Consider the following 26,012-nt stretch of genomic DNA (forward strand, 5'->3'; position numbering starts at 1 on the left):
GGGGCCTTTAGAGCCCCAGGCCTTTTGAATCGAGATTTAAAGGGCCCTGGACTCCAGCTACAGTAGTGGTGGCTGCGAGCCCCGGGCCCTTTAAATCACTGCCGGAGCCCATCGTTTGAATTGCCCTTGTGTAGGACAGGTACTAAGGTGCAGTATTGCCCACCTCAAGCAATCAAATATCATGAGTCTGGGGCCCAGAAATCATGAGATTTTTAGAAAAGTGACACATTTGGAATTCTTTTTATTCACCTTCTGGTTCCGGAGGGTTGAGGTGCATTGGGGGGTCACATTTCCAAGCTTTTCTCTGAGAGCTAGAAATTTACTTTGGTTTTAATGAAAGCTTTGATTTTCATGTATTCACATGACTCCAGGAGCTGGGACTTTGAGAAACCCACTAAACATTGTAACACTCATGATGAATCGCAAGAGCTGGCAACACTGTACCCATAAAGCTAATTTCTACAAATGTACAGAGAAAAGCTATGCTGACAAAAGTGCTTTTAGAACAGTATAGCTGCATAAACTTTAGGGGTCTGAATCGATATAGCTACATTGTCTTCCAAACCAGTATAGCTAAATCAGACAAACGCTGGGTGTAGACCAACCCTTATCCTGTCGCTATCCAGGCCAAAAGACAAGGAAGCTGGAGGCAATTGTTTTGCAGCTATGTGTGTGTCTGCAATCAGTTCAGAACTGATGGCTCTCACCACCGGCTAGCCTCACTGGACTCAAGGATGATTCTGATTTACTTGAAAATAGCAATTTTTTATGGAAAGAAAGAAAGAAAGAAAGAAAGGAAAAGTTAGTTTTGAGGACAATCCTCAAGTCCCCAGGGGATTTTACTACATTCTTTTGGGCTGCCTGGCTCACCCCACAGAACGCTATAAGGCCAGGTTCTGACCAGAGATGCAGGTGCATATGGCTAATGGAATAGTAAACAAGGAGATCCCTTCTTCTGTTGCACATCCACTCAGGGGCCGGATACCAAGGAGGAAGCGTGCTGTGCTTACTTCTGTATCAGCCAGAATTCTTCCTGGGGACTCGGCTGTGGATTGGCCAATTAGCACCATAGTATTCCCATTGCTGGCTAAGCCTCCACAGCAGTGTCCTCCTAGCAGCCAGATCCCAGTGGCTGGAGGTTCTCATGTATGTCTTCTTCTGCCTTCCTTCTACCTTCTTTCTTCTTCCCTGCACCCAACTAAAACAGCTGATGGTATTTATGGAACAGTCTGTCCCAGAGGGAGAGAGGAGGAGAAAATCACTTGAAAGAAAGAATGGGTCATACCATTTCAGATTAGAATTGGGGGTCAAACCAAAATCCTAGATCTGAACATCATCCCCAAGCATTGGTGAAGTTCTGCTCTGGACCTGACTCCAAACTTTACAAGCCTCGGCCCATCCCTAGTTCATTTAGATAAAATAAGAACAAACTTTGGCCCAAAACTCAGCCACAACCCAAACTTCTAGGAAATGTCAAAAAGGTCTGATTTAGTTCTCCCTCCATAACATTATTTTTCATATCTGTCTGTCTGTCTATGGGTTTTCCATAGTCCCATCACTGTAATATCTAAGGACTTCTCAGGTAAATCAGATTTAAATTCAAGACTTCAGGAATTCTTCTGACCTTCAGCCCTCCCTGATCTATTAGATTTTGCTTGAGACATACCTCTCTGATTTTGTCCTCTGGTATTTCTAGACTTCTTAGTTGCAAATGGAACTGGAAGAGCTGGAAAAAATATTAGAAGAAAAAGATATTTTCACTGTATTTCTAGTCCCCTCCAGTACATTTTGTCTGGTTGTCTCATACGAGAGTTTGCCTCATGCGAGAGTTTGCCCTTCCAAGATTTCCAGTTGAAACTCTGGATCCCAAGAGCAGTCATCACTGTCACGGAATGGAACCAGAGACCTTAGCAATGGAATGGAGTTAATACACCACACAGTCCATGGGCTCCATTCAACCAGCCAGGTCAATGCAGCTATTACTATTGGGTTCAATGGGAGATGAATTGGGCCCGGTGTCACTGCCAAAGGAGGGTTATTTCCGACACTGTAATCATTGAGAGGGAGTACGGGAGAGCTGAACAAAAACCAGAATTTCCATTTTTCAAGAAATTCCATTCTGTCAGAACAAAGAGTTGAAATAAAGGCATTTCCCACATCGTGAGATATTCAGAACTATTTCTGTTTGACTTTGTCAACGTGTTTTGTTTCAATAAGGTCAATCATTTCAATTTCATCATTTTGACTTTTCTTTTATAGTCAATCGTAAAACAAGAATGTAATTTAAAAGTTGAAATGCAAAAGTTTAAATGAAATGTTTCAACCTGAACAAAACATTTAATTTTGAGAATATTCCTGTTGAAATGTTGGCTAAATTGTTACATTCCCATGAAATGTTTCGATTTTGTCAAATCAGTGTTTTTGGACAGAAAATTTGTCTAGCAGAAAATTTGCAACTATATGTGGCAGGGCCCAGCTCACTCCTGCCTCCGCTCAAGTCCATAAACAGCACAGAGACCTTTATGCTGATAAAATACATGGTGACGTTATCCGAAGAAGTGGGTATTCACCCACGAAAGCTCATGCTGCAAAACGTCTGTTAGTCTATAAGGTGCCACAGGATTCTTTGTTGCTTTTACAGATCCAGACTAACACGGCTACCCCTCTGATACTAGTTTATTTACAACGAACACTATCCATCCTTATACCTACAGTCGTAGGGAGCCATCCACTCCTCAGGCAAGAGCAATCTCTCTCTGTTTCCTCCTTCCCCCACCCCCTTCCCCCACTTCCTTCCTGTGCCTTTTTGTATCCACTGCCTAATGTCTTAATTAGCCTGCCCACCCTCCTACACCCATCAGTTAGGCACAGCTCTTCTTAACACAGTCTTTTCTGCAGTAATTAATTGGAGCTGCAGTGACCAGAGAACTGGTTAGGCGGCAGCTGCTCAACTCTCTGTCTCATCATAGACTTGTTGATTTATAAAGGCAGAAAGGACCATTGTGATCATCTAGTCTGACCCCCTGCGTAACACAGACCATGGGACTTCCCTGAATTATAAATCCATGGTACACCCACGTCTTGAATCCTGCAAGCAGATGTGTCGTCCCATCTCAAAAAAGATCTATTGGAATTGGAAAAGGTTCAGAAAGGGGCAACAAAAATGATGAGGGGTATGGAACGGCTTCTGCTGAGGAGAGATGAATAAGACTGGGACTTTTCAGCTTGGAAAAGAGACGACTAAGGGGGGATATGATTGAGAACTATAAAATCATGACTGGTGTGGAGAAAGTAAATAAGGAAGTGTCATTTACTCCTCATAACACACGAACTAGGGGTCACCAAATGAAATTAATAGGCAGCAGGTTTAAAACCAACAAAAGGCAGTATTTATTCACACAATGCACAGTCAACCTGTGGAACTCCTTGCCAGAGGATGTTGTGAAGGCCAAAACTATAAGAGGGTTCAAAAAAGAACTAGGTAAGTTCATGGAGGATAGGTCCATCAATGGCTATTATCCAGGATGGGCAGGGATGGTGTCCTTAGCCGCTGTTTGCCAGAAATTGGGGATGAGCGACAGGGGGTGGATCCGTTGATGATTCCCTGTTCTGTTCATTCCCTCTGGGGCACCTGGCATTGGCCTCTGTTGGCAGACAGGATACTGGGCTAGATGGACCTTTGGTCTGACGCAGTATGGCTGTTCTGATGTTCCTGTTTGTACCAGAGCAGATCTTTTAGAAAAACAGCCAGGCTTGATTTTAAAATGGGCAGTGATGAATCCACCATAGCTCTTGGAAAGTTTTTCCATTACTTAATGGGCCAGCTCTAAGGTTGGGCTCTGCACATCTCAAAGGGCTTCTAGGATTAATGTCCTTCAATCAACCCTTTGCTGCTAATGCCTGCTTAGCAAATTCCTCCTAGCCGCCAGATCCCAGTAGCTGGCAAGATCCATCTAAGGCCTGGTCTACACTACAGCTTACATCGACCTAACTACAGAAGTGTCTACACTTAAATTTTGCTCCCGCCGATGTAACTGCCCCACTCCACCAACTTAATAACTCTACCTCCATGAGCAGCGTAGAGTCAAGGTCGATATAGGTAGGTCGAGGAAGTGTCAGTGTAGACACCGCATTGCTTATGTCAACTGCTACTGGTTCAGGAGCCCTCCCACAATGCCCCACACTGACAGTACAATCGATGCAAGCGCTCCTGGTGAGGACGCGCACCACCGACACAAGGAGCCAAGTGTAGACACACACAAGCGACGTAACTACTGCGGCAGCTGTATGTCATTGTAAGTTAGATCGACTTAATTTTGTAGTGCAGACATGGCCTAAGAATCCTTCTATCGTCTCTTCCTTTCACTTCTTCCTCTTCCTGCTCTTGGCTCACAAGCCCTCCAGCTTCCTCCGCCCCCCCCCCTTAACTTGCCCCAAGCCTTGATTTAAAATTTACACTGCCGTCCTTCCGCAGCAAGTTAACTCTGAGTTAATACCGTTTCATGATGGGCCTTGTCAATTTTGAAGTGGGGGGGAGGCTTGTAAGGATTAGTCTCCCTTGGAAAAAAAAAAAAGCTCAGTCTGGAGGGAAAGTTTAATTAAAAAGAGCAGAGATTTTAATTACCAAAGAAATCTACTTGAATGGTTCATTTGCATAATCCCGATGGCAGTGGGGGAACAGGCAAGAATGAGATAAGGTTTCTTTACAATCATTTCCCTGCGTTCCCATATCTCTCTGGAAAGGACTCTGATCCGTCCCTCCCTCCCACTTCCATATTCCTCTAACTGACTGACTGCTTGGCCTGGCCTTCAGCTGCACGTGTGTTCGGCTTCCCCTTTGTTTGTCCCTAGTGCATCCTACAAGAATAATGTGCCATTCTCTGGGTGGGGCCACGTGGGCGAAATATAATTGTGCCACTTTCCGCTTTGGTGGATTGTCCTCGGCTGTGGAGAGCAAATGAAGATTCCTGTCAAAACGCTCATGGGGTAAGCGGGGAGAAGTCTGACACAAGAGAAACCTACCAGGAAAACAGAAGGACCAGGGCTTGTCCACTGCTGGAAAATGGCCCGGAAAGACACACCCATGCATCCAGATGGATGATTCCTATTCAGCAGAGACAGATTAAGGCAATCCAGGCACCCAGACACACCAGAACATAAGGTATCCCATGAATTCATCCCACAGCCCAAGTTCTACACTGTGGCTCCACCTCCAGCATGACACAGGGAATCCCATGGCTCCGCCCCATTGTCCTAGCCTCCTACTGTTGCCCCTACCCCTCTAGAACGTGGGATATCCTATGGCTTCACCCCCTAGCTCTAGCCCTGTGCTGTGCCCTGCCCCCTACAGGCCATGGGGTATCCTATGGTTCCGCCCCCCAGCCCTAGCCCTGTGCTGTGCCCTGCCCCCTACAGGACATGGGGTAACGCCTGGCTCCACCCCACAACCTGAGCCCTGTGCTGTGCCCTGCCCCCTACAGGACATGGGGTAACACCTGGCTCCACCCCACAACCTGAGCCCTGTGCTGTGCCCTCATCTCCTGCCCAGGGTGGTGGTGGCAGGGAGGCTGCTCCTCCCACCCCATCAGAAGCAGCAGCATGGAGCTCCCTTTTCTCCCGCCAGAAGTGCAGCAGGGGCTCTCTGCCCTCGGGGGCAGTAGGGGTCCTTCCTTCCCTCTGCCCAACTGAGCAGAGAAAACCTATTGCCCACGGAGAGAGGAAAAGGGGAACCAAAAAGGTGGGGGAAGGGGCAGCTCCTGCAGAATCAGGCCCTGGAGAACAGACCTTTCTACCTCCTTCAGCAAGTCCCACCAGCAGGCGAGTCGCATTATACAATGAAGAGATGGGGCACCACCTATCCGGTCCCCATCACCAAAGTAGCTGAGTCCCTCCCGACACCCCCAGGCCGTAGGGAAGTATCCCCATCCCCACTTTACAGATGAGGAAACTGAGGCCCAGAGAGACGAGGTGTCTTACCTTAGGTCTGGATTCGGCTACGGTTGGAAAGTTGTTGCGTTGGTGATGTCCCTATGGTTTCAGAGAGAAACCTGGCTGGTTCCAATGCCCATCCCCCAGCCACCTGGCGTATACCGTTCTGTCAGGGCCATTCTCTGCACACTGCCTTTACTTCCGTCTTTCTTTGAGGCTTGGATAAGGGACAACAAAAAAAACCCTGTTTCACGCCCTTCAGACCCTTCATTTCCCATGGTTTGACTCCAGTGCAGGGTTTGTGTGGCCTACAGCGAGCACAAGGCCCTGCGTTGGGGTGTTTGGTTGACTTAACCAATCACACCTAGGGTGACCTGATAGCAAATGTAAAAAAATGGGACAAGGGTGGGAGGTAATAGGTGCCTGTATAAGAAAAAGCCCCCAAAATCGGGACTGTCCCTATAAAATTGGGACATCTGGTCACGCTAATCACACCTCTCCTGTCAAATCTCTCTGCAGTGTCCTTTGTGCCAGTCTGGGACGGGAATGTTGTAATTCAGGGATGAGATAAATAAATTGGATCAGAAGTGACCCAAACTCGTGCCTGAACGTCTACAGATAGTGATAGGCAGAGAGAGAGAAACACACGCAGAGAAAGGCCTAGAGAAGGGGGAAGGACAGAGAGAAAGACGGACGAGGAGAGAATTGAGCAGTGTTCAGTTGTGTGGCTGGAGGAATGTAATCTGTGCCTGCGAGCCCATGTGTTATGGGCATCAGCAGCATGATCACACAGCACAGCGTGTGGGAGCCCTGCTGAAGGTTTTATTTCCCGCCCCACCGCCTCCACCTAGGCGCACACGTGAGCTCGGCTGCGGAAAGGGAGAGTTTAGCATCTCCCTCTTTCACTGATCAACCAGACCTGCAGCACAGAGTCACCTCTTCTAATTACTCCCGGGGGGCAGGAAGGGGCAGCCCAGGAGAGCCCCGGAAAACAACATTCTCTCTGTGTGTAGCATGCAGCGTGCGTGCAAGGGCATGTGCATGTCTCTGGGTGTGTACCCAGGAAATGTGTGTGTGTGTGTATACAATAAGTGGTAAGTAGAGGGGTGTCCGGGGGTATACACTAAGCCATGGGATGTATGCAGTAAGCAGTGGATGGATTTGTCTGTGCACGTGCTGTTGTGTGTATAAACCATAAGGGGTGTGTGTGTGTGTGGGTGTGTGTGTGTTACACACAGTAAGCAATGTGTGCGTTTGTGCAGACGACTCGTGCACATGTGTGTGTGGTGTTGCCGTACAGATGTGGTGCAGGTGTCTTTGGGTGTTTGTTTGTGTGTCACAAAAGCAGCGCTCTGAGCTGCACAGCAGAGCCAGAGCTGCAGAGGCTCGTTCAGAGGGGACGCAGTGGGGGAGCAGGAGCTGGGGGCTGTTCCCATCCAGTAGGAAGGTTTGCGCCCAATGAGCCAATTTACCACATGGGGCAGTGAGCACGTAAACGTCTCTCATTCATGGATTTCGGGAGAAAACAGAGAGCAGCAGCAATCGCAGGAAAGTAATGGCTGGCTGCCAACTCCTGATGGGCCTTATTAGCCGCCTCCCAGTGCAGCCGTGTCATGGTGCCCTTCTTACTGGCCACTTTCGCGTATCCTTCAGGGGCTGACCGGCCCTGCAACCTCCAGGCAGCAGCATGCTTGGGAACCAAGAGCAGAGAGGCTGCATGCTGCCTTTAGCCCATTTGCTAAAGATGATTAAATGTTCCAAGGTTGTTGTTTTTTTGGTCCATTCTTGGAAATCGTGTTTCTGGGCTTGTCAGTTGCACTTCTGCAGAAAGTGGCAGGGACAGGTCGGACAATAAAAGTAACCCAGCTGGCGGCCTGGATTCCCAGGCATATTTCGGAGTGAGTGCCCGATTAGTGGGGATTATAGTCTACGTAGGCTGGGCATCTTGGGTGGTGTGCAATGCTTTCAAAGGATTTCTTGCAGCTCCTAAAGCTTGTCAGAGCAACACATTTCAGGTAAGAAAGGTGGTAAGTCCTAGAGGTGATCTCAACTGGTAAGGGACAGATGAGATGGTAATAATTAGTCTGTTATAGCCTGACAGCAATCGTGGGCAAAAGAATAGAAAAGTTGATCTGGGATTCGATCAATAAAGAATTAAGGGATAGGAATAAAACGAGTGCCAGTCAACATGGAAAATAGGACTCGTCAGACCAACCAGATTTCATTCTTTGGTGAGACTACAAGTTTGGTTGATAAAGGTAGTGGCGCACATTTTGAAGAGTGATTACCCATTAGAACAAACTACCAACGGAAGTGATATATTATGACCAAGTGGGAATTTTTGTAACATTTTTATGGAACCTATGCATGCCTCAGTTTCCCCTATATTCCGCATTATCAACCAGTGTGGGGGAAGGAGTGTTTGCTCTCAGAGCAGGATGAGAGCAGTAAGTATGAATATTGCCTTGCTGTCATAGGTCTGGCCTACAGACCTACACTGGTAGAACTATATTGCTCAGGGGTGTCGTTATACCGACCTAACCCCCCATATAAACAGCACTATGTTGGAGGGGAGAGCTTTTCCTGCTGATATAGCTACCGCCTTTTGGGAAGGTGGATTAACTACACCGACGGGAGAACTCTCTCCCAGTGGCATGCAGCATCTTCACTAAAGTGCTACAGCAGTGCAGCTGCTCCAATGAAGCATTATACGTGTAGACGTGCCCTGAGACTAAATGGGGCATTGGAAAGAGAGTGGTGGAGGCCGACCCCATATGTGAAGACAATGGCAAAGCCAATCAGCAGGACACTGACACCTAGCAATCAACGACCCGGAGGGAGGGAGATTTCCCCACCTCTCAGGTGGGATGGGCAACATTTCCCAGCTGGAGAACAAAGGATTGGGACAGTGTGAGGGGAAGATGAGAGTGCTGGACGTGCTGTACAGAGCTCCGGTTTGAAGCAGGAGTGCGGCAGGCTCAGGGCTCCAGTCTAAGGAGGCGGTGAAGCCATGTGGCTTGCCTCAGAGAAAGAGCGAGACCCCTAGGGGGTCTGGCATACTGAAAGGGTTACTCCTAGAGACTGATCCAGAGCTGGGGGTGTCGCACCAATCCTGCAGCTCCATGAGGTATCTATAAAGAATACACAAGTAAAGAAGAGATTGCACATTGTACAACAGCTGGCATGAAAGGTTTTTGAATATGAACCAAATTAGCAGTGCCTCTTTATAGTCTCAACATTGTTCTGTATTCTCTACTTGAGGCTCAGTCCTCACAGATGCTGCATTCCTCCAACATCCATCAAGGTCAACAGCTCTTGGCAAGATCAGCCCCTTATTGATTCGGTAGTGAGCGCTCTTTCCTCCCTGTCAGCTGTGAGCCAGTTCTCCCCTATGGATTTAGGAGGAACCTGTGATACAGGAGAAGCCATCTTCACATGAGATGGAAAATAAAGACCTTGGCTGCTCCTGGGTCAGGACCAACCATCCCAGATCTGTACATGGAGAGGTCTCCTCTATAGGAGCCCCCAAAAATAAGGAGATTGCGTTAGCTGCCTTCAGGGCACCATCTCTCCCTCCTCTAGACCCTGTGAAGGACACTACATGGTTCCTGGGTCCACACAGGCTGGGAAAAGGAGCCCATGGGACAGGGACCCAGGGGATACATACTCATCCTTCCTCCAGCCTTGTGTAGTTTAGGTCAAAAAGATAACATGGACTGGGGCTGTATTGTCTTCTCTGAAGAGACCACATCTGGTGCCCTCCCTCAGGGTCCCAGGGCGGCCGTAAGATGCACCTCGGTGGCTTGCCTTCAACAGAGCCGTGTGGTCGGGAAGGCAGGAGAAGAGGCCTAGGCAAGGCCAGAGCCAGGCAAAGTGCTACTGTCACAGGCAGATCAGCAAAAGAGAAATTCCTGGGAACATGACGAGAGAAAATTCCACTCATGTGGGTGAATTAACCTGGTGCAAAAGGGAGCAGAAAGGACAGACCCAGGCTCAGTGTTTCACTATTACTAACTTCTGTGATTTTTTCCTCAGGTGGTGGGATTTCAGAGGTGGCTGGAGACCATCTGCAAATGACACAAGAAGCTCCAGCCCCCTGTTGCATGCCAGCTCTGTCTCTCCCCTCCACTTGCAAAGAATCATAGAATATGAGGGCTGGAAGGTCATCTAGTCCAACCCCCTGCTCAAAGCAGGACCAATCCCCAGACAGATTTTTACCCCAGTTCCCTAAATGGCCCCCCCAAAGGGAACTCATAAGCCTGGGTTTAGCAGGCTAATGCTCAAACCACTGAGCTATCCCTCCCCCGCCAAGGGTGCAAAGAAACTTGCAGCTCAGAGTGGCTGCACTGCCTCCTCCCATCCAGTGAGAAACATGGCCAGGACAGTACCACTTCTCCTCCCCCCCTGCAGCACCTGGTCTGGGAAGGGGAGAGGGTTGGGGTGAAGAGCCTCTGGAGCTGTTCCCCTGCCTGAGAGGGGGTGAAGGAACCCCTAGAATCTCTCCCAAGCCTGTAATGAGAGGAGGAGAGTCTGCTGCAGCCCCCCAGGGCTGGGAGAGGGGGTGAAGAGGAGCAGAAAGGAGGCTGACGAGCTGGGGCTGAACTGATGAGGTGGTGGCTGAGTGGGGGGTTGAATTGATGGGGAGACAAGGTTGATTTGGAAGTTTGGGGGACAGGATTAATTGCTGGGTAGGACACAGGCAGATGTGGGGGTGAGAACTGCAGTGAGGAGGGCAAAATCTCCTTAACCAATAAATTTGGGAGTGTGAACAGTACTAATTGTCTCTCTCACACACACACACTAAGCATAAGCAGGGGGAATTCAACAATCAAAAGACAGAATGAAAAATGCACAATAACATGTTGTTTTAAAAAAAATTCTCATGATTTTTTGGACCAATCTTATGATTTTGGGGGGATCTGACTATAATTTTTGGTCTTTGAGGTTGACAATACTGTTTGCAGCCCCAGGAACTCTTCGAGGTGTCTGTCCCAGCGCCCTTACAAAAGAAATGATTACAAAATAAAATATAAGGAAAACAGGTTTACTTACCTATTCCTTGCAGGAGAGAGATCCTGGATGCATTGACTTTCTCCAGGTCTCTCACTGTTCACTGGGAATGGTGCTGTTCATATACACCTCCCATTTCCCAGTAGGCCTTGCTATGACTAAAGGCTGGTTGCCATGATGGACTACATTTCCCAGTTTGCCTTGCTTTCACGAGCCTCTAAGGAGACTGGATGGAGACGCCAAGACGCAGCCTTATCCCTCACCATAGAGGGGCATTCCAGCCCACCGCCCTATATGGGGGTCAGCAGAACAGGCTGTCTTGTATAAACCACAGATTGCTTCCCCGAGGCCATTTCCTCCCCCCTCAGTGACGGTGACCCCTCCGAGATTTTCACGGATGTTGGGTTGCCTAGGTGGAGCTAGATACTGAGGTTCAATATTTATCCACAAAACAGGTTGCATCAGTTTGTGCTTTCCCATGGCCCCAGTGTAAGCTGGACAGGCCTCCTCCTCGGGCTGAGAAGTTATCCGATCTCCAGGCCCCCTCTAATTTGTGTCCTCTTGCCAGTGACTGCCCACAAGCGTATCAGTTGGTGCCAGTTGTGGTGTGACCATCACCCCGCTAGAAATGGGACTTCACTTCCCACAGAACAGCCTTCAGATGGTAACCGCTTTGGAGGTCTATTTGGGCTGTGGTAGACATGAATGATTGTTCTAGAACATAAACATAAAATGGTTGTTTTATGGCTGACTTAGAACAACGCTTCCTTAGCTCTCGTGCCCTAACGCCCTTACTCTACTTGTGCTACATCGATGACATCTTCATCATCTGGACCCATGGAAAAGAAGCCCTTGAGGAATTCCACCATGATTTTAACAATTTCCATCCCACCATCAACCTCAGCCTAGACCAATCTACACAAGCGGTCCATTTCCTTGACACTACTGTGCTAATAAGCTATGGTCACATAAACACCACCCTATACTGGAAACCCACTGACCGCTATACTTACCTACATGCCTCCAGCTTCCATCCAGGACACACCACACGATCCATTGTCTACAGCCAAGCTCTAAGATACAACCACATTTGCTCCAATCCCTCAGACAGAGACAAACACCTACAAGATCTCTATCAAGCATTCTTAAAATTATAATATCCACCTGCTGAAGTGAAAAAACAGATTGACAGAGCCAGAAGAGTACCCAGAAGTCACCTACTACAGGACAGGCCCAACAAAGAAAATAACAGAACGCAACTAGCCGTCACCTTCAGCCCCCAACTGAAACCTCTCCAGCGCATCATCAGAGATCTACAACCTATCCTGAAAGAGATCTTGGGAGACAGACCAGTCCTCGCTTACAGACAGCCCCCCAACCTGAAGCAAGTACCAGCAACTGCACACCATACAACATAAACACTAACCCAGGAACCTCTCCTTGCAACAAAGCCCAATGCCAACTCTGTCCACATATCTATTCAAGTGACACCATCATAGGACCTAATCACATCAGTCACACCATCAGGGGCTCATTCTACCAACGTGATATATGCCATCATGTGCCAGTAATGCCCCTCTGCCATGTACATTGGCCAAACCGGACAGTCTCTATACAAAAGAATAAATGGATACAAATCTGACATCAGGAATCATAACATTCAAAAACCAGTGGGAGAACACTTCAACCTCTCTAACCACTGAGTGACAGACTTGAAGGTGGCAATTTTGTAACAAAAAACTTCAAAAACAGACTCCAAAGAGAAACTGCTGAACTTGAATTTATATGCAAATTAGATAATAATTAACTTAGGTTTGAATAGAGACTGGGAATGGTTGGGTCATTACACTAATTGAATCTATTTCCCCATGTTAAAATATCCTCACACCTTCTATGGGTCATCTCGATTATCACTTCAAAGATTTTTTTTCTCTCTCCTGCTGATGATAGCTCATCTCAAATGATTGGCCTCTTCCAGTTGGCATGGCTACTCCCACCTTTTCATGTTCTCTGTATGTATAAATATCTTCTTTCTGTGTGTTCCATTCTATGCATCCAATGAAGTGGGTTTTAGCCCATGAAAGCTTATGCTCAAATAAATTTGTTAGTCTCTAAAGTGCCACAAGTACTCCTGTTCCTTTGGCAGATACAGACTAACACGGCTTATACTCTGAAACCCGTTCTAGAAGTGAACGTCTGTAGCCCGTCATACCCATCCAGCTTTCCTCATTCCACTGTTTAATGAGCTCCCCTGGATGCTATATTCTAGGAGAAAAGATGCCCTTTTGTGCGATAACTCTTATGGAACTGTTTTTCCTCCTTTATTTCTCAATGTCCCTGCTATTTATGCCACATTGAAGGCAGAAATTTGCATTAATATGCCCAGTGCTATCTGACAGATGATCTGTCTAATTTACACCAACCCGTGGGCTTTCATTATTTTACACCACGCGCCAGAAATGCACTTCACAGGAATTAGAGATGAGCCAAATTCTTATAATAAACAACCTTATCTCTGACCCACAAACTATATGTGAGCGCTTTCATTCCATACATCACGAGAGAGAGAGAGACCAAGATATACATAGACTACACACTCGAAAGGGTGTTAAATCATTAAATTTGTAAAGTCAAGCACTCAAAAGCAAGGAAATCGCAGGACAAAGGTTGTCTGGGCATCTTTAATTCGACTCTCTTGTGCATATGCGTTATGATACAGTCTTGAATTCCACAATCACATACTAGTTTTCCACAGGACCCCTGCTGAATTCAGTGCATAGGATGATCAGTGCTGGATGATGAACTTTGGTACACTAGATTTGCCATATTAGATGAGACCCTGGGTCCATTTTCTCCAGTATCCCGTCTTTGGCAGTGGCCAACACCAGATCCTTCAAAGACTGTGCAAGGCAACCCACAGTAGTGTAACTATGGTGTAACCTGCCCATAGGGGAAATTTCTTCCCAACCCCTGTTAGTTTGGGATGGTTGAAGAAGAAGTTAAGTGGTGCATAGGCCATGGGCTGGCCTTCTGCATGGGGAGTGATTTTCACATTGTGAGTCTGAATTGCAGCATGTGTCTGATCTGGACTGTAGGCAGGACCCTGTCTCCCCCAGTGCTTTATGCCCTGACAGCACTCAATGAGTAAACAATCCTAATTAACAACACTGCCACTGCCTGCCTGATACCTGTTTTGTGGCCTCAACCCCTAGGATGGTCAACCTGGCGCTTTCCAGCAGCACAGAACTCACCCTGAAGAATGGCAGAGGGGCAATTCACAGCCCCTCAAGCACATCTCCCTCTCAAAACATTACCATCAGCTTTGACCCTCTCCTCTATCGAGAATGTCCCAAGAGCAGATGCCAGGTGACGTCTTGACCAGGGTTTTGCCATACAGACAGAGTTAATTGCAAAGGGCTTGTTTGGCTTTTTGATACCTTTCCAATTAGACGCATAACGGCTCGCTCCCTCCGCCAGCCCCTGGCTATAAGCATACCACAGGCCCTCTCCACGCAGCGCCAAAGAGAAAGAAAGGTTGCAATCATTTAGATCTCTGTTTCTGACAGTGATGACATTGGAAGCTTATTTTATTTAACTCTATTAAGCAAATATTAGCCATTCATTATCGCCTGTCTCCTTTCATTTCTGCCTTTGTCGGTAAAACATCTAACGTGGGGACAAATTATGCTAATTCCGTTCCAAAAATGATTAGGCAGAGGGTTTATTTATTTATATATTTGCCTGGGACTGATCTTGTCTGACCTCTAAACCACTAACCCGGCATTCTGTCTTCAAACAGCTTTGGAAAGAGGATAAAGATGGAAACAAACAGACATATGGTACACAGGAGCCTAATTCATGCGTAGTTGCTCATCCCAGGCAGATGGAAATGGCTGTTTGAGTACCTTGGTTAGAGAGCTGCCTTTAAAACGTACCTTCTTTTTATGTTCCCTTTGTCATCAGCGCAGCTAATTAGTCGCTCCAAGGCAACTTTTTGCTTGGCTCTGAACCGTACACACACATTAATTTTCCAGTGGGGTAGGTCCCCCCCCGCCCAATCCATTTGCCAGTTTAGATGACAGGCCGATTACTTTAATGGTAGCAAATGTAAAATATGCCCAAGCTGTTATGAATGCTAATACAGAATGGGTACGGCCATGGTTGCGGGTAGAGTCAGTGAAGAGCGAAGTAGCGGCGTGAGGATAACTGAAACGTCCAAGGATTTTGTCCTTCAGCTCTTCCTTAACCACTGTACCTCACCTGCATTATGAGTATATCCCATCTGAGCTCTGCATACACAGTCCCTGCCCAAAGAGTGTACAGTCTAAGTAGAAAAGACAAAGCCAGAAAGAAAGTCAAACTTTCCCCTGTTTTACCAGTGGGAAACCGAGGCACAGACTGATTAACGTGACTTGCCCCAGTTTACAGAAGGAGTCTGTGGCAGAGAACTTGGATTGAGCTGGGAATGTGCAATGCATGAGGCTGGGGAGAAAGTTCTCCGGGGAAATTAGTTCTGACTGCTCAAAGGAAAGTAACGACAGGTAACGGCGTGACACCGACTGACTCCAGCAAACAAATGAAGCAGAACTTGGAGAGGTGGAATCATCAGCGAAGAAAACTCACTGAATGCAGAGCCTGCAGCTCACTATGTCCCTTGGGTCACAGAGACAGTCCTTTGGAAAGCCACGCTTCTGGCTGCTTAGTGACACCAAAAGTCTGACCTTCTCCCTTCCATTCCTCTTTCTGACCGACGAGGCAAACTGAACCCTGATTTAGGTATCACCATTGATTTCCATAGCTTTGCCCAGGCTTTGGCCCACTACGTATTTGGCCCATTACATACTTGAAACACGTTTTTCTCACACTTCTCCTTCTAGATAAGAAGCTGCAATCGTCTGATTTCAGAGGGTGTTTGTGTGTAAGCTTCTAATTCATTTCCAAGACAGTGCACCTCACAGCAGCAGTTGTATCGGGATATGTTTCCTAGAGCCGAATAATTCAGTCTCCTAGAATTTTGCTGCAGCCTGTGACACGCATTCTTGCTTCAGGTAGGATGGCATCGACTATCTGTGATTTGTCCTTTTTATTCACCATAAAACGCTAGCTACTGGGGAAAAGGCTGGAGATTGACTGTATGGCACAAGACCAGTCCTGCTGGGTGCTATGCCAGTGATGAACACATTTAACAGAATTGGGGTCTGCTATGCTCATATAGCTTCTACTGACTTCAGCGGGCAGGAAACACTCACATCCAAGGGCAGAATTTAGTTGTCGTACAGGAGGGATTATCATGCTGGCAACAGGTTTAAAATCTGCGAGCACCTAGGATTTCCTCACTATGCTGCGAACCATGGAAATGCCACAGCAACTACACAGAGAGCACCTGCACCCTCTTGTCCTGAAAGCATAGGCTTTTAACAGTGCAGCTAATGGAGAATCACCTTTAGCTTTTGGCAGTATGGTACATATGACACACATAATAGATCCCTTCAGCTTTCAGCCAGCAGAGAGCAGTATGCGCACATGCACACACACACACACACACACACACACTCTACAGGCTACAGGCACTGAAAGGTAACTTGGCTCCCAGTGGGTTTGTAAATGGACTGAGCAGGCCAAACTCCTCTCACAGCCACTCCAGTGCAGCTCCCATTGAAACTTTGTTTTGTTAAATAAAGCCTGGGAATCCCAAGGGGCTCCCACAGGAGTGGGGCACACACCTACCCGTGCCAATCAGAATGTGGACCCCTGGGCCATACATTCTGTGGATTGCCACGGACTTGCAGGGGCGAAAGAAAATGCAGGCCTGTTATTTACCAGGCTGCACGTGGCAACAGACTATATTGGTAAGGGATGCAAGGAGAGTGTGGGTCACGATGCAAACTGCAGACACACACACACACTAAACTTAATCAGTTTAAAGTTTTATTGGGGATAATTACAAGGGGTAAGGGAGGAGCGTATGATTAGCTAATAGAGTTAATGAAACTTAAAACACACAATGACTAAAATATCTACTAACAATATTTATAAACAAAGATGCAGCATTTAGTAATAACTGATACTTACAAATACAAACCAACGCATAACGACCGGCAAACGTAGAAGCTCTGTTTGAAACACGTGAGCTGAGAGAGAGGCTTCGAGGTGATCAGGCTCGGTTACGGGCATACACAGGATACACGGGTATACACAGGATACACGGGTATACACAGGATTCGTTTTTCTTTCTCCTCTCCTGCCTGCACATGGCAGGCAGGCCCACTATGACATCATAGAAGTGTCATAGGGGACGGGGCCCAAAACCTGTTTGTGTTCGTTTCTGATTGGCACAAGCAAAGTTTACACCATGTAGGGGAGCAGGTGCCTTAAAGTCTGGCTTCGCCCCCAAAAGGTGAGGAAATGCATATTGGCATAGAATGCGTTCAACACTGAATGACAAAAGAAGAGGCCAGGGCAATACTGGTATGGCAAGTTCTACAGGATGCAGACAGGAACTCATCTCCACACATTCAAACCCCTGTCTTTTCCCCAAGGCTTTGCACACTGTAATGAATTAAACGGACAGATCACGGACACCCTTGACTTTCAATAGGAGTTGGGTGCCTAACTCCCTTAGGCTCCACTCTTTAGCAGCACCATGGCCCAGTGGTTAAGGTGCCAGCCTGGGACTGTGGAGGCTCAGGCTCAATTTCCTGCTGTACCACGGTGACCTTGGGCAAGTCACCTAGGCCCACATTTTTAAAGGTATTTAGGGCAGTTGATAGGATTTGGCTCCTTTCAAAAAGGAGATTTAGGCTCCTAAATCAGTCAGGTGTAGCAATGCTGAGCCCATCGATGCCTAAATACCTTTAAAAATCTGGGCCCTAGTCTCTCTGTGCCTCGGGGAGTATTTCTTTACACAACGCACCGTCAGCCTGTGGAACTCTTTGCCACAAGATGCTGTGAAGGCCAAGACTATAACAGGGTTCAAAAAGCACTAGGTAAGTTCATGGAGGATAGGTCCATCAATGGCTATTAGCCAGGATGGGCAGGGATGGTGTCACTAGCCTCTGTTTGCCAGAAGCTGGGAATGGGCGACAGGGGATGGATCACTCAATGACTGTCTGTTCTGTTCATTCCCTCTGGGGCACCTGGCATTGGCCACTGTTCGAAGACAGGATACTGGGCTAGATGGACCTTTGGTCTGACCCAGTATGGCCGCTCTTATGTTCTTATGTTCAGTTCCTCCCCTGTGAAATGGGGATAATAGCACCTACCTCACCAGGGTGTTGTGAGGCACTCAGATACGAAGGTGATGGGACCTACCATAGATAGCTTCCAACAACAGCCCTCCTTCCTGGGGCTGTTATTCTGGACTCTCACCAGACTGCCCGGTTTGTAACAACCCTGTGTAAACTGCCTCTCTCATTTTGTCTCCCGGAAAATAAGCATTGTATTTAAATGTAAAACAGAAAGAGACAGAGCCCTGAAGAGCTTAGCATAAAGCACCCCCAGACTGCCCTACCAATCCCAGGACTACAATTCTGCATAGCAGGTGTCTTCAAACTCAAGCAGTTTCACTCTTCCCAACTGTTTGGGTTGCTGAGGGGAGGGGGGGCTCCCCTTCAAACTTCTGAGAGAAGGCATTTGTGGGAGCCATCTGCTACATGCAAACTCATTTAGAATTTAAAACTACAAGGAGGAACGGGCTAAAGAGATTACCGAACGGAGCATTTGTCTCTTAACTTTGCAAATCAGGCCCTGAAGGGACTGAGTTGCCAGGTTGCTTAGTTGAAAGCTCCGGTATTTTCTGTAACATGAAAGCCAAACGTTGGTGTCTGTATAAATTCCCGCACAGCTTGGCACAATGGCTGGGGAGATGGGGAGCTTAGATCACATAAGGAAGTGCAGGCCCTAAAAAGAGAATAAATTCTTACTTGTCTCTAGGGATGGACTTGTTGCCTGCGTGCCTGATTAGCGTAGCTGTGGCCAATGAAAATTACAGTGATCACCAACCCATTAGTTGTTGTTGGTCCTGCTTTGAGCAGGGGGTTGGACTAGATGGCCTCCTGAGGTCTCTTCCAACCCTAATATTCTATGATTACCCAATCCCTGAGCTATCCACTCACTTTTTCTCTCTGTGCTATGCCCACACCTGCCCCACATTTTGGCAATTAATTGATCTTTGACTATTAGCGGTAAATATGCCCAATGGCCTGTGATGGGATGTTAGATGGGATGGGATCTGAGTTACTACAGAGAATCCTTTCCTGGGTGTCTGGCTGGTGAGTCTTGCCCAGACGCTCAGGGTTTAGCTGATCGCCATGTTTGTGGTCGGGAAGGAATTTTCCTCCAGGGCAGATGGGCAGAGGCCCTGGGGGTTTTTCGCCTTCCTCTGCAGCATGGGGCACGGGTCACTTGCTGGAGGATTCTCTGCACCTTGAGGTCTTTAAACCATGATTTGAGGACTTCAGTAACTCAGACCTAGGTTAGGGGTTTATTACAAGAGTGGGTGGGTGAGATTCTGTGGCCTGCGTTGTGCAGGAGGTCAGACTAGATGATCATAATGGTCCCTTCTGACCTTAAAGTCTATGACTCTACACCACTGTGCTCCACGTCGCTGGGCCCTACCCATTCTCTTTCAACCACTCGGTAGCCTAGCTTCCTCTGTCCCAGCTTCTTGTGCTCCACCCACTCTCAGGTCGTGTATCCTGTCCCGTTCTTGCTGAGTTCTTCTTGCATCTCTGTCCACTCCATCCCCCATCCTCACCTGCCTGTCCATGTGATCAAACAAATGCACTTGTCTCATCATCTTTCTTCTGAACATTTGCCTGTTGGGAAAATGAAGTGTGTTTAACTAACTCGTGTTGTTCACCTGGTACTTCACCCAGGAGACTCTTACGTGTGACTATGACAACAATAGAGATGATGTCGGTGACAGCCTTTGGGGGTGGATGATAGAACCAAGACTTCCTTTTGTGTTGCCCATAGCAATTGATTCTGTGTGTGACCTTCTGGAAGTGATCACAACTGGTCTTTGTGACTTGGGTGTTTATATTTTTATGCCTACTCCACAGGCATTATCCCTGCCCTCAGATGCCTCCACCTGTGTGCATTCTTGTCCCTCCTCAAGTCCAAGCTCAGCATTTTCAATGCTCTGCAAAGCTATTATACAGCAACTGTACACAATCACGCCTACGATGCTTCTTCACTCTCAGCTTCTGCTTCAATCCCCTCTTCTGGGCAGTCCTTTCCCTTCCCTGGTGACTTTGTCACCTTCTTCCATTCTCTTCAGGAAACCATGGTTTCAAATTCAAATTCAAGTGTTCAAATTCTGAAGCGCAGGACTATGGGTGTATACGCCCTTACCCAGAATGTCCTTCTGATGCACACTGAGGAGAAAGGGAAGTATTTGCTCATTGCTGGCAGTTCTCAGCCAATCCCTAGTGTTTCCACCCATGGTTCAGGGGTTTTTAATGTTCCTCTCAGGTGACTGACATCTGGGGGGTCAGACCTCTATTCACAGCTAGTGCAGGGTATCAGAAACCCCCTTAGGTCACCCATAACTGAGCAGAAAGTGTGATACTCTTTTCTCAGGGGACAAGACAGATGGGCAGAAACTTTGCAGCCAGAAGATATACCTTGGGGGGGGCACCCTGTAACCCCCATATTCCTCATGTATATATAATTGTGATCTTGTATATACAGCAGGCCATGTGAGGTATCAGGGAAAAGGTTATGATCTGCTGAAAGTCACTGTTCTATTTAAATATGTATGTCATTAGTGCATATGAAGTTATGAGAATTGTGCTGTATGGTTGTCAGTAATACATGCTGTAAGTTGGGGAATTGGCCAGATAGTAGCTGCCCACAGACAACAGCAAGGAAAGTAACCAATGCCGGGGCGGGCATCAAACAACCCTCAACAGCCATTGTCCAGCAAGGGAGTTACAATTTAATGACTCACCTGCATAAGGCCACACCAGGAGAATTGGTCAACCTTGCTTGGAGACTCAGCAATGCCCCCCAACATGCCTGGACTTGTGTCCTTCAAGCACATGGACTAAGGGTATAAAACAGAACACAGGGCCCATGCTGGGCCTTTCTCCTTCCCCCACCTATGCTGCAAGCAACAAGGGTACTCAAAAGACTGAAGACTCCAACAGAAGGGACCGGCCCAGGTTTCAAGGGTGAAACCTGTGTACTATGAACTGTAATATCCAGTGTGGTGAGAAAAACTGCTTAATGTAGATATTACCCAGTCTAATAGGGTTGAGAGTTCAGACTGCAGGCTTATATTTTGTTTTCTTTTGGTAACTAACTCTGACTTTTTGCCTATCAGTTATAATCACTTAAAATCTATCTTTTGTAGTCAATAAATTTGTTTAACTGTTTATCTTTACCAGTGAGTTTGCCTGAAGAGTGTGGTAAGTCTGCTCAGGTTTGCAAAGGCTGGTGTCTATCCACTTTCCATTGCTGAAGTGGTGAACCAATTAATAAATCTGCACTGCTCGTCTTGAGCAGTGCAAGATTGTGTATTCCTGAGCTACAAGGCTGGCAGCTGGGGGGATTTGGCTGGTGCCTTTCTCCATGTGATTCATGAGTGGCTCTGGGAGCATTCATAGAATCATAGAATACCAGGGTTGGAAGGGACCTCAGGAGGTATCTAGTCCAACCCCCTGTTCAAAGCAGGACCAAGCCCCAATCAGGCAATCTAGCTGGGTGTGAGGCTTCACATGCTGTTGTGCTGAGTGATAGCAGGGCCTGGAGGGGTTTGCTGCTTGTCACTAGCAAAGCATTGAGAGAGACAGTCCACACTGGAGAGTTCAGCAGCACAGCGGTCTCACAGTCCCAGCCTGCACCCCGGGGACCCCGTCACAGGCATCATTTCCATATGACCCTGTTGCTTTCATGGCTCTGTAACTTCCCCATAGATATAGTGCCCTAGGCCGTCCTGCACTTGGACATTACATGCAGGTTATCCCAGCTTCAGGCCTTATTTACCCCTGGAAAGAGCCCCAGTTTCAAACACTGAGGTAGTTACACCTGGGTAGGGTGACCATATGTCCCGTTTTGGCTGGGACATTCCCTTTTTAAGCCCTGTCCCAGCCATCCTGACTTTTTTGGCAAAAGTGGGGCATTTGTCAAAAAAGTGGGATGGGGTGTAGAGGAAGATGCAGGGTGGTGAGCAGTGATGCCAGCCCTGCCCGGGGGTGGGGGAAGATAGGGCTCAGAAGAGCAGCGACGCCAGCCCCAGCCTCGTGGGGTGGGCAGGTGGGGCTTGGGTGAGCAGCTCGGGCCAGCCGCACCCGGGGGGCAGGCAGGGCTCAGGTGAGCAGCGTGGGTCAGCCCCTGGGGGAGGGGGCTTTGGGTGCGTGACTGAGGCCAGTCTCGCGCGGTCTCCCATTTTCCCTGTGGGTCACCTTACACCTGGGCAACTGCCAAGTATAGACAAGCAAACTAAGATTTGCACCATGTTTACTCCTGCTTGACACCAGGGTTAGCTCTGCCAGTGACAATTGCTCCTTTCCTTGTCCACACTCGAGGGTTGCACCGATGCAGCTGCATCTTTGGCTGAACACAGGGCTAATCTATGTATAGACAAGGCCTAAGAGTGGAAAGGAGTCTAATAGTACCCACTGCTCTCGTAGTTGGAATGGAGGAGCGGGTGTCCTGGTTCCGCCGTAAATGTCCTGTTTGGCCTTCACCTCTCTGCGTCTCTCAGTGTGGACAAAGCACTGCCCTGCCCTGAGATGTGGTTAGGATTGATTAATGGATGCCGTGAGTGAACTGAGAACATGTTTTGCAGGGGCACAACTGACATTTTCAAAAAGAACTGGTGATTTGGAGTACCTCCATTTTCGGATGTCCAGTCCGAGAGGCCTGCACGGGGCCTGGTTTCGCAGAGCGCTGCCGCTTTCTAACTGGGCACTGCAAAAGGAATCCCCTAGAATCACCAGAATCACCTAGGCCCAGATCCTTAAAGGTATTTGGGCTCCTAACTTCCACTGAAATCAACTGACGCTAGGAGCCTAAATGCCTTTGCGGATCTGAGCCTTCGTCGCTTTTCAAAATATGGGCCCTCGTTTCGATGTGCTCAGACAGCCGCACTCGGCCTCAGGTGCGGCTCTGCCTCAGGCGCACGGGAAGGTGAAAACAATAGAAAGGGGAGACACACATGCCGCTGCCTCCCTGGTCATGTGGCTGATCAAAACATCTGCAATCCCTCCCGCATCCCTCTGGCATAAAGAGTCCGTGGTTGTGCCTCCATTTCGCATTTTGCTTCGAGCAAAAGGCCAAGCATTGCTGTGTGTGTTGGAAGTGGTCCTGACAAGCCCGATGAGCCAAAATGAACGAAAGCCCCAGGATTTTTATTTGAGGTTTTTTATGGTAAAACAGCCAAAGCTCATCCTGCGGGACGCCCTTTGTTTATGTACAATAAGGAGAGATGCTGTCAGCCAGCGAGATGAGCATAACCTCCAGATCCCAGCATACCCCTGGCCTCCCACAGATGCAGCTTCTTGCAGCTCAACTTTTCAACTTTTGCCTGGGGCGGGGGGGGGGGGGGAGGAATATGTAACAGCTTGTTGCTTTTTTGCCTGCCCGACTCCTCCCTGGAGAACAGCTCCTGGCTGCTTGTTTGGAGCTGCTGGCTAAAAATAAACGCTGCTTCTCGAGACAATTTGTATTCCGCTAACCCTGCTGCAGTGCTCTAGCCACTCATTATGCGAGCGGCTGGTTTTCTTCCAGAGCACAGCACATGCCTTACGTAAGAGAATAATCCTGCACAATAGAGCGGGTAGTATGGGGGGAGGGGATCCAGTAACATAATAACAGGGACACGTTATGTACAGATTTTGGAGTCATGTTGTGAAGTAACTGGAGTAATTCTCCATCCCAGACAAGGTTAATCAGCGTTGCTCCCCCCTCCATTTTTTCCAATTTTCTTCCTCTGTACAAGGAAAACAAGCAGCGAACTGATCTCAAATGAATTAAAGGGACACGGGGCCCTGATGCTGCAAACCCTTTCTCAGCAGAGGAGTCCTGCTGAAATCAATGGGAATGCTCACATCGATAAGGGCTGTTCGTGTGAGGAAGGACTTATGGGATCTGGCCCCCAGTAACAGGCTGAAAATTCATAATATGTTTTTTTAAATGCCCATACCTAGGCTCCTAATGACACCTTAAAAGGGAAGATTGCAACTGAATCTGCTAGATTCTGCACCATTTATTATTATTATTCATTACTTGTATTATCATAGCACCTAGGAGCCCTAGTCATGGTGCTAGGGGCTGTACAAACACGGAACAAAAAGACAGTCCCTGCCCCAAAGGGCTCCAATACACAAGACAGACACAGCAGGGGGGGGCAGGGGTACACACAAGCTGAGAGACCTTCCATTAGCACCTAGAACTAAGTCTCAGTTGAGGCCAGAATTAGCCCTCCCAACCCCTTTTTCCATACAGGAAACTGAGGCAGGGAGAGATTAAAGTGACTCGGCCAAATTGGCCCAGAAAGTGTGCAGCAGAGCTGCGAACCGAGCCCAATGCACCTGTCTCCCAGTCAACTGCTGTACCTGCAACACCTCATGTCGCCCATGCTGCTGTCTTTCTTTTTGCACTTCGCTCGTTCACCTGCATATCTACCAATGTGATATATGGCATCATGTGCCAGCAATGCCCCTCTGCCATGTGCATTGGCCAAACCGGACAGTCTCTACGCAAAAGAATAAATGGACACAAATCAGTCAAGAATTATAACATTCAAAAACCAGTCGGAGAACACTTCAGCCTTCCTGGACACTCAATTACAGACCTAAAAGTGGCAATTCTTCAACAAAAAAACTTAAAAACAGACTCCAGCTGGAAACTTCAGAACTGGAATTAATTTGCAAACTGGACACCATCAAATTAGGCCTGAATAAAGACTGGGAGTGGATGGGTCACTACAGAAACTAATTTCCCCTACTGTTACTCACACCTTCTTGTCAACTGTTTGAAATGGGCTGCCCTGATTACATTGCCTTCATTGCCACTACAAAAGTGATTTTTCCTCTCTTGATAGTCTACTGTTGAGAATAGCCCACTTCCACTTTAATTGCATTGACTCGTTAGCAGTGACCCCCCCACTTGGTAAGGCAACGCCCATCTTTTCATGTACTGTGTATATATACCTGTCTACTGTATTTTCCACTCCATGCATCTGATGAAGTGGGTTTTAGCCCATGAAAGCTTATGCCCAAATAAATTCATTAGTCTCTAAGGTGCCCCAACGACTCCTCATTATTTTTTCAGATAATCTAGTCACTCTAGATAATCAGTAATCTAGTCAGTTTCACTCTCATCTCCTAGGAAGTGTCACTATCTGGTTCTCTGGCGACATCATCTTGTCTGGGTTACAAATGCTTCAGGGGACATTTTAAATCCAAGCAAACAACCAGGCTCTCTTCATGCACCACTTTCAGCAGTAATAAACTGCATGATCTTTCCCACATTTTAGGCCTCTGTTGCATGTAAACCAGCTTCCCAGTAAGAAGCAAGCAAGTGCCAGCAAATGCTAATATTCTACCTCAATACTTGTAGATCCCAGGAGGTTCCTGCAATACTCATAGTTGGGGCTATATTTAGAGCCATATGTCTGACTGTAGCTAGGTTGTATAACATTGCAGCACTCCGCAAATCTCTACCAAACGCGTAACCTTGTCCCCCTTCCTTACACCCCCAAAATATTATTTGAACAGACCTATTCTTATAACAGCGTTATTTAAAACCGCCTCCTTCATTGTGCAATAAGGATGATTTGGTACATAGGACCCACTGCAGTTAAGCTATTGAGAAGGTAAAACGCAAAGGGACATCGATTTTCCTGCATCAGAACCAAGCTGATGGGCAGCGCAGGCGAAGGAGAAATCATAGAATCATAGAATATCAGGTTTGGAAGGGACCTCAGGAGGTCATCTAGTCCAACCCCCTGCTCAAAGCAGGACCAATTCCCAACTAAATCATCCCAGCCAGGGCTTTGTCAAGCCTGACCTTAAAAACCACTAAGGAAGGAGATTCCACCACCTCCCTAGGTAACCCATTCCAGT

The 26,012-nt window shown here is 47.6% G+C and overlaps 1 long non-coding RNA gene across 1 annotated transcript; it reads right to left on the reverse strand.

Annotated features, from left to right (window-relative positions):
* Positions 1–861: 861 nt before the first annotated feature.
* On the reverse strand, positions 862–17,062 carry LOC120396931. The gene is made up of 3 exons (XR_005593548.1): positions 17,011–17,062; positions 1,667–1,726; positions 862–1,229 (listed from the first exon to the last, which is right to left on the reverse strand). It is a non-coding gene; the product is annotated as an uncharacterized LOC120396931 (long non-coding RNA).
* Between the last annotated feature and the right edge of the window lie 8,950 nt (positions 17,063–26,012).

Source organism: Mauremys reevesii, linkage group 2, assembly GCF_016161935.1.
Source record: "Mauremys reevesii isolate NIE-2019 linkage group 2, ASM1616193v1, whole genome shotgun sequence".
Taxonomy (NCBI): domain Eukaryota; kingdom Metazoa; phylum Chordata; order Testudines; family Geoemydidae; genus Mauremys; species Mauremys reevesii.